A 7,276-nucleotide genomic window follows, 5' to 3' on the forward strand; every position below is an offset into this window, starting at 1 on the left:
CAAATTTGCCATTAACGAGGGACTACTGAGATGTTTACAATTAAGCAGGTATTAATGTATTTGCAACACTGGACACTTACAATGGTAAATGCTTTTGCCAAATATGTTTAAAGAAGCTACATGACAACTCTTAATATTGCTTGCAGTTTCCACCAGCAATCAAAGTGATGTCTAATGATATGGCCTGAAATATGGGCACAGAATAAAAGATAGATTTTGAAACTGTCTTATAAACCACATTCCGATTCTATGTCTTTTCATACAGCCATTTCATAAGATCCTTTTTTGTATACTGTTGCAAATGGGACATCAACACTTGTCTTGCAGTATTAATAGTATTTAATAATAATAATAGGATTAGGATAGGAAACATAAGTCAATGTTTTCTTGTAGTCTTCCATTAAAAAGCCTACAGTGAAATATAAGCTCTCCCCTTAAAATCCCAAGAACATCCTCAGTATCTTATGCTATTCAATATAGGTCAGATTTTGAGCCTAAATTATTTGGCAGAATCATCTCATATCACAGCTGTAGAAAAAATAATTTGGGATAAAAAGGAATTAAAATCCTTCTTGCTGGTAAGCTCATCAAATAAGCCAAGGGATAAATGGGTGTGGAAACCTAGCTAGGCTTGCTGCAAACAATTCTCTAGAACCCAAGACTGGATTTTAGAAACTAAATGTTTTTTTTTTCATTCTTTCGTTGTAAAAACAGCTGTAGGATGTAAGTCGTCCCACTGAGTCAGCGCAGGATGAAGCAGAAAGAAGCCAGCCTCCATAGCTTAGTGGGTTGCTGACTTCAAAGCTGAATTTAGCAGTTTGAATGTTGCTGCTGTTAATGCTGGGGAGCTTTCCTCTACGTCTGACAAGCGAACTAGCTCACAGTGTATGAGTACAGTGGGCATGTAGCTGTGTTTCAAGGAATCTGCCGCTAAAACAGATGGGTGGCACATCAGTATCATTTCCACAAATGGCAGCGACTGGGCACAACCCTGAGCAACCTTTTCTCCCGGTTTCCTGCAACGAGGGAATCGCTGCAGCAGGGGGACGGAGGGAGCCCCAGCTCCGTTTTGAGTGGACATGTTCCTAATTCATACACGGGGATGCTGTTTTGGAGAAAGGCTGGGCTCATCACGGTGCTGCTGCACTTCAAGCTCGGGGCTGAAGCACGCTCCAATCTTAACCCCTGCAAAACCCCTGGACAAAGGGGAAGGCAGGTAGTTTTGCATTTACGACAGCGTTATTACACAAATGTAAAGCATTAGTCTAAATCTCCTATACTCAACTCACGCTCATTTTGCTCCTGGAGCTCCTGCTCTACCTTAAAGGAAGCCCTGGGCTGTGTGGATACGTGTCTGAGCAGTCAGGGGCTGCTGGAATAAGGATCTGGTCTGGAGGGGGCCAAGCCTGCAAGCCCTTTTTCCAATATTATGTGAGGAATAGAGTCACCAAAGTCACCAGGATTTTTCTACATGCAAGAACTGCAGGATTTAGTCTAAGCATCTGATATGAGACAGCATTTTAAAGTACATACGTGGGCTGGGTGTTACATTTTTTGCAAAATCATGGCCCGAAATCAAGCAAAGATAAACAGGTCATGAATATATTTAGGCTGGGAACCAGAAGAACAGCCTTCCAGTTGGAGGAACTGCTACTATTAAGATAAGGCACCAGAAATTTCTGTACACATTTTTCCAGCCTAAGCGGGGTGTGGATGGGGATCCAAGAGGCCTCACGGGGGACCAGGGTGGCCTCTGGAAGCCTGAGAGGATGATGAGTACGTACAACGTGCGTCCAGAGCTTACCGTCCCCTCTCTCCTGAACAGGCTCTAATCCAAGGTGCTTGTCCGAAGGATCCTATCACAGCTGACCCCTGTTAAATCCTCTCCTTAAATCAGCACACCTAAGGGGACCAGCACTCTTTGGAGCTAAGCTTCACACTCACCACACCCATCTAAAGACCAGCCACTGCATTTTTGGGACTATGCATTCTCCGGAGCACGTCCTCCCCCTCCTATTTAGCATGTCTCAGAAAACGCCGGGAGGTACCATTCCCTACATGTGTTATGTATGTAAGAAATTATGAAACTCTTCCTAATGACACTCACATGTTGGACCACTCCTGCGCTCCGCTGGCACATCCATCTCCCTCGGCTCTCCTCCTGCATCCCAGACCTGCGAGCCGGGTTTGACTCAAGCTGTTGGCCCCACCAGTACATTAGCCAAGCGACCTGCAATGGTTTTAATCTGCCTCCAGTTGGTTCCAGTTGGGAGTCCTGGATTCTCTCGAACACTGCTGGAGCGGAGTGGCCGTGGCCCCTGGGTTCCGGGGTTCCCAAGCGCTCACCCGCGGCGGGTGATGCAATCCTTTGCGCTCGCTGCAGATTTCCAGTTACAGCAAAATAACATGTTGAGCCCCAGGAGACAAACGTTGCCAACAGACCTCTGTGCTGATAACTGTGTGCCTTGGAAAATGACTCAGGCTCTCCTGCGTGACACGAAGTATTGAAAAAACACAGACCTGATTGATTTAATCATATAGCTCTGCACTCGGGAGAGCCGCACGCTCACATAATGAAAAATGTATGTGGTGTTTATGTGAGGATTTGTGAATGAATGAATCAAACCCTCTCCCCTGAACCACATGGCACTGCACTAAATGCTGTTATTAATAGATCAATAAATTTCATGGGAGTATCTTGTAAAATGTGTTTTCTGGAGAGGTCCCACTGGAGATCAGCACATTTAGCAGGGAGTTTGGTAAGAGCAGGGTGTGCAGCACAGCCCTGCCAGAGAAAGAAGAGCAGAAAGCCGTGATGCCCAAGGGATGCGGGAGGAACATGCACTTTGGCTCAAAAATTCCGACAATAAACTTTGCTTGAAATAAAGCAGCAAAGGAACTCCCCAAATCTCTCCCTTCCAAGAACCACCACTGCATGCTGGACTTGCTAAACCTATCCGCAACTTCACAGCCTCCTTTCAAAAGTGTAAAGCCTTGCCCTTGTGCTCCGTTCTGAACACCCGAGTTGTCCCTGTCCCCTCCGAGCTCCCGGCTGTGCACCGCATTGCTGCACGTGAGGCTGCCTGGGTGCGTGCTGCCTTTTTCACACGTGCAGGGTGCATCTGACCTTGGGAAGGACCTACACAAAATGCCCAGCCCACTTAAATCCCCAAAACGGGACTTAAGCAAGACTGCAGTAATGCCTGGAATGAGTTTTCCTATGGTGAACTGAAAAGGGAAGCTGTGTTTCCAAAGCCAGCACTATAAATGGGCATTACTTACTGATCAGATCCCGGTTAAAAGGATTTCACTACAGAGAAGGTGGCGCTCAGTTTCATGAAAAGACCATGAACTAAACCACCTTCAAAATATCTATTGCTGTAGAGGCAATACCACCGCAGAAGTTTGTAAGGGGGAAGAATCTGATACGTATTTCTCTGGTTTTGGTGCTTTTGGTTCTTGCATTGCAGCCAGCTGCGTCCCCGGCACAGTTCCCTTTTGCTCTGAGCTTGTTGGACTTCCTGCTTTCCTGCACAGCACCATCTCCGTTACATGTGCAAGAGAGGAACCTTTGTGTGGTGGCGATTTTTTTTTTTTCCCAAGATGGAGATTTATACTCACGGCTAGACTTGCACAAACTTCTTTCTTACGAAATTTTACAGGTCACATCTAGAGAGTAGCTGAAAATGTCAGTTTACTGCTGAGTTTAGTGGGAGGCTGAGGCACAGGGAGGACGGGGGGGTCTGCAAGCTGAGAGCAGCGGTCTGTGCTGTGAGAGTGATTCAGCACGTGCAGAGGTTTAAGGATCAGGAAGCAAAAGCGTTGCGATGGTCTGTTATTGGAATTGTTTTGCATGACGGGCAATAAGGGAAGCAGTCATTGCTATTTTGGGTGGACTGGAAGTGAACAGAAATGCTTACACTGTTGCTCTTTCAGATTTGTGTGCAATTTCAAATCCAGCCCCTGACCTGAGCAAATCCAAGCTGTGCTCTGAACCCGTGCCTTTGGGAAACCAGTTCACCGGCCCAGGTGTCCTACCTACATCACGTCACGTATGACATCAGAGCTATAATTTGTCTGAACAAAACAAACCTGAGCTGCCAGTCTCCCAGAAGGACCGATCTCGTCACGGGACAGCTTCTCCTCTGCTTTATTGCTCTGTGCATTGTAACTCTAAGGGTAATTTCAGCGGCTTTTTGGAGATCGTTGTGTAAAGCAGTCCTTGTGCTGAATGGAAATGTGGCGACAAAAGTGGTTTAACTCCGCAAAAATCATAGATTGCTGGGTCTGGTACACATATGCCCCTCAGAGTCATTAGCCAAACTCCAGTGAAGTTATTAAACGGCTGCCGTGCTCTCAGGGAAGGCAGGATCAGCCCGTCGGGCTGAACACGGCCCAGCATGTTCTTGCAAACACGTCACCTTGTGCAGAACTGAACCTGCGTACAGAAAACCTCTGGGAAGCTCCAGGGTTCCTTGCAGGTCTCAGATTTCTCCCTTACAGCAGAACAGTTCAAGGCTGAGGCTGCCTGCGTATCACCAAATCAATACTTGCATTTATCTGTCAAGAACGACTCGAACAAGAGACTGACAGGCATAATTACAAGAATTAATGGACTTCAGCAATTATCTGTCTTTCTGCAATGTGGTGGTGGGGTAACAGCAAGCCAGGGGCTGGGTGGGAGCTGAGTTTCCAGGGCTGGATGAAGTGCAGCATTTAAAGTTTATTTCACTTCACCAGCTTGCTTGGAGGAGCACTTTGCTCAGAGCTGACAAGACTATTTTTTGGTTTTATAGTGATGGGATTGCCCTAACTATGAAATCTGTGTCCCTGCCAGCCCCTCAAACACATCCTGCACAGAGATACGGGGTATCAGCTGAAAATGCTGTTGGAAAAAGGCAAGGAGAAACAGAAAAGAAAAGAAAAGTCCAACAAATGAAGGTGAAATCTGTTGTGGTCTTGTGCAATGGGAGAAAAAAAAAATCTTTTTGTAGAAAAAAAGGAAATTGAGAAGTTCATTATTTTTGGCAGGACTTCTGCACATTTTGCTTATCGAGGGTTCGTCATAGGGAGGGGATTATTTTATATGCGCATAAAAGTTCCCTCCCTCCTTCAGTTCTCCCGGTCCCAGGCTGCCTCCCCGCAGTCTGAGGGGCCTCTTTACAGGATTACATTTCCACTTCTTTTTTTTTTCTGGATGGAGTGTTTTTGAAAGACAGATTTATCCAGTTCACCACGCATGTTCAGTGCTGCTCTGGGTACTGCTGCCACCTGCAAGTGAGTCCGAGCAAGGGCCAGACGCAGTGCTGGCGGCCTGGGACTGAAAGGGGAAGGCATCGGTTGTGGCTCTGATCCACTTTCCACAGCCGTGATCCGGTGAACGCCTTGAGCTGGGATGAATCAGCCCTGCAACCCTGCACCCCTCCACCTGCGGGTCCCCTCCTTGTGCCACCTCTTGTGCGCCGTGTCCACATCACAGCACACAAAACGAGAGATGGACGTTACCTGGGCTGGGCTGGTCCCCAGGAGAAGGTGCTGTGTAAGTCGGGGTCTGCCTATCGGGTGGTTGTGCCATGAGAGCCCCGGGCTCCCTCCCGCGCTGCCCACCCTCCTCCCTCTGCTTCACCCAGGCATGGGGCATCACCAGTGCGGCTGGTGCTGGGGATGGAGGTGCCGCTTTCTCTGTTAGGCCCATTACCACTTTATAACCTGGACGTCTCAAGCATTTCTGAGCACAGACCTCCAGGACATTGATTCCCAGAATATCCACTGCCAGTGGATAACTCACAAGCTGGGACTTTGCTCCGCGGCGCAGAGCACGACTAAAGGGTTGAGCCCAAAGGAGCTTCTCCTGCCGAGCGCAGCCTCTACTGCATGGTTTTTTTGGGGGGGAAGCGGTTGCCACAGCAGTGCAAGTGAGATACAGATTCCTGCTGCCACTCCAACCGGTCAACCCTCGCTCTGTTTTTCGAGGTCTGCCCTGATGTTAATCAGAAGCTGCTGAGAGATGTGATTGAATGCGAGGAGGAAAAACCCATCAGCAAGGGACACGATCTCTGGCAGAGGGATACAGTCCACCTGGGACACGGTGAAGATAGGAGCACGTTGACCCACATCGTTAACCCACATACTCTGCACAAGATATAACGCTGCGTCCTGCCCCGCTGCTCTGCCGAGGTATTTGGAGGCCGTGCTTCCGCTGCCAGCCTGCTGCTAGTGGAGATACCCCGTGGCATCCAACGCGCTCTGCAAGACTGCGGAGATGGGAGGAAGATGAGAGCCGTCTAAATAATTTTTCAGCTTGGGAAGTTTAGCTGGTCTGAAGTATTCTGGCAGCAACCGCCACTGTGGGGGACCCCCCCCCCCCCCCCGCCTTCCCTGGACACCCCCGCACCCTCCCTGCTCCTTCCCTGGTGCCGGAGCTGGCAGGGCCCCTCTGGTCCCCCCTCCCCGGCTCCACAGCCATCAGCCGCCCAGCCCGGGGCAGACCCTGCGCTGCCCCCCCGGGGGCTGGACCCACAACCCGCAACCGCTCCCGCGGGGCTGAGCCCGTCTCCCTCGGAAAAATCATCCTCCTCCCCGGCTGGGTGCGGGGCTGACATCCCCCGAGCCCTGCAGCTGCCCTGGGCGAGGCTGAGCCCAGCTTCCTTGCAGCTGGGGCTTTTTGGGGTGGTTTTTTTGCTGCCTGCTTGCTCTGGGGAGGTGGGAACGCGCTGTGGGGTGTGCGGAAAGGAAATGGTGGTGCACCAGGCAGGGCAGGTCCCAGCTCTGGCACTTCTTCTCTGGTCTCCCTCCGTTTTGGCCGTGTTCTCCGCACATGTGCTAGGAACAACCCAGCTGGGCTCCTGGTGCGATGTCGTGGCTGCAGGGATGCTCGCTGCAGCCCTTCTCATCCCATCCCCGGCTAGAGAGCCCTGTCACTTGATGCTGAAGGAGAACTTGCCCCTGCTTAACACATCAGAAAAAATTGTTTGAGAACAGTTTATCCATGTGAAAACAAGCTTCCAGCAATCCTGCCAAGGTCAGTGTGAACTGCTGAGCTGGTGCTCTGCTGGGAGCCACAGCTGGGTCTCACACACCGGCCTTTTCCAGGCGTGCAGACACCTTGGGGAGAGGGAGCACATGAGCCCTCCCTTCCCATGCTCTTCTCCCTGCCCTCTCCAGGGACATGTCCCACCTGCCCGCCCACGTGCTTGCTCCTCACTTAACTAGAAAAGAAAACCGTGGGCTTTCTCCAGGTCAAACAGGATCCACACATGTATGAAACCTGGGTAGG

This window comes from Mycteria americana, chromosome 14 (assembly GCF_035582795.1).
Source record: "Mycteria americana isolate JAX WOST 10 ecotype Jacksonville Zoo and Gardens chromosome 14, USCA_MyAme_1.0, whole genome shotgun sequence".
Classification (NCBI taxonomy): Eukaryota; Metazoa; Chordata; class Aves; order Ciconiiformes; family Ciconiidae; genus Mycteria; species Mycteria americana.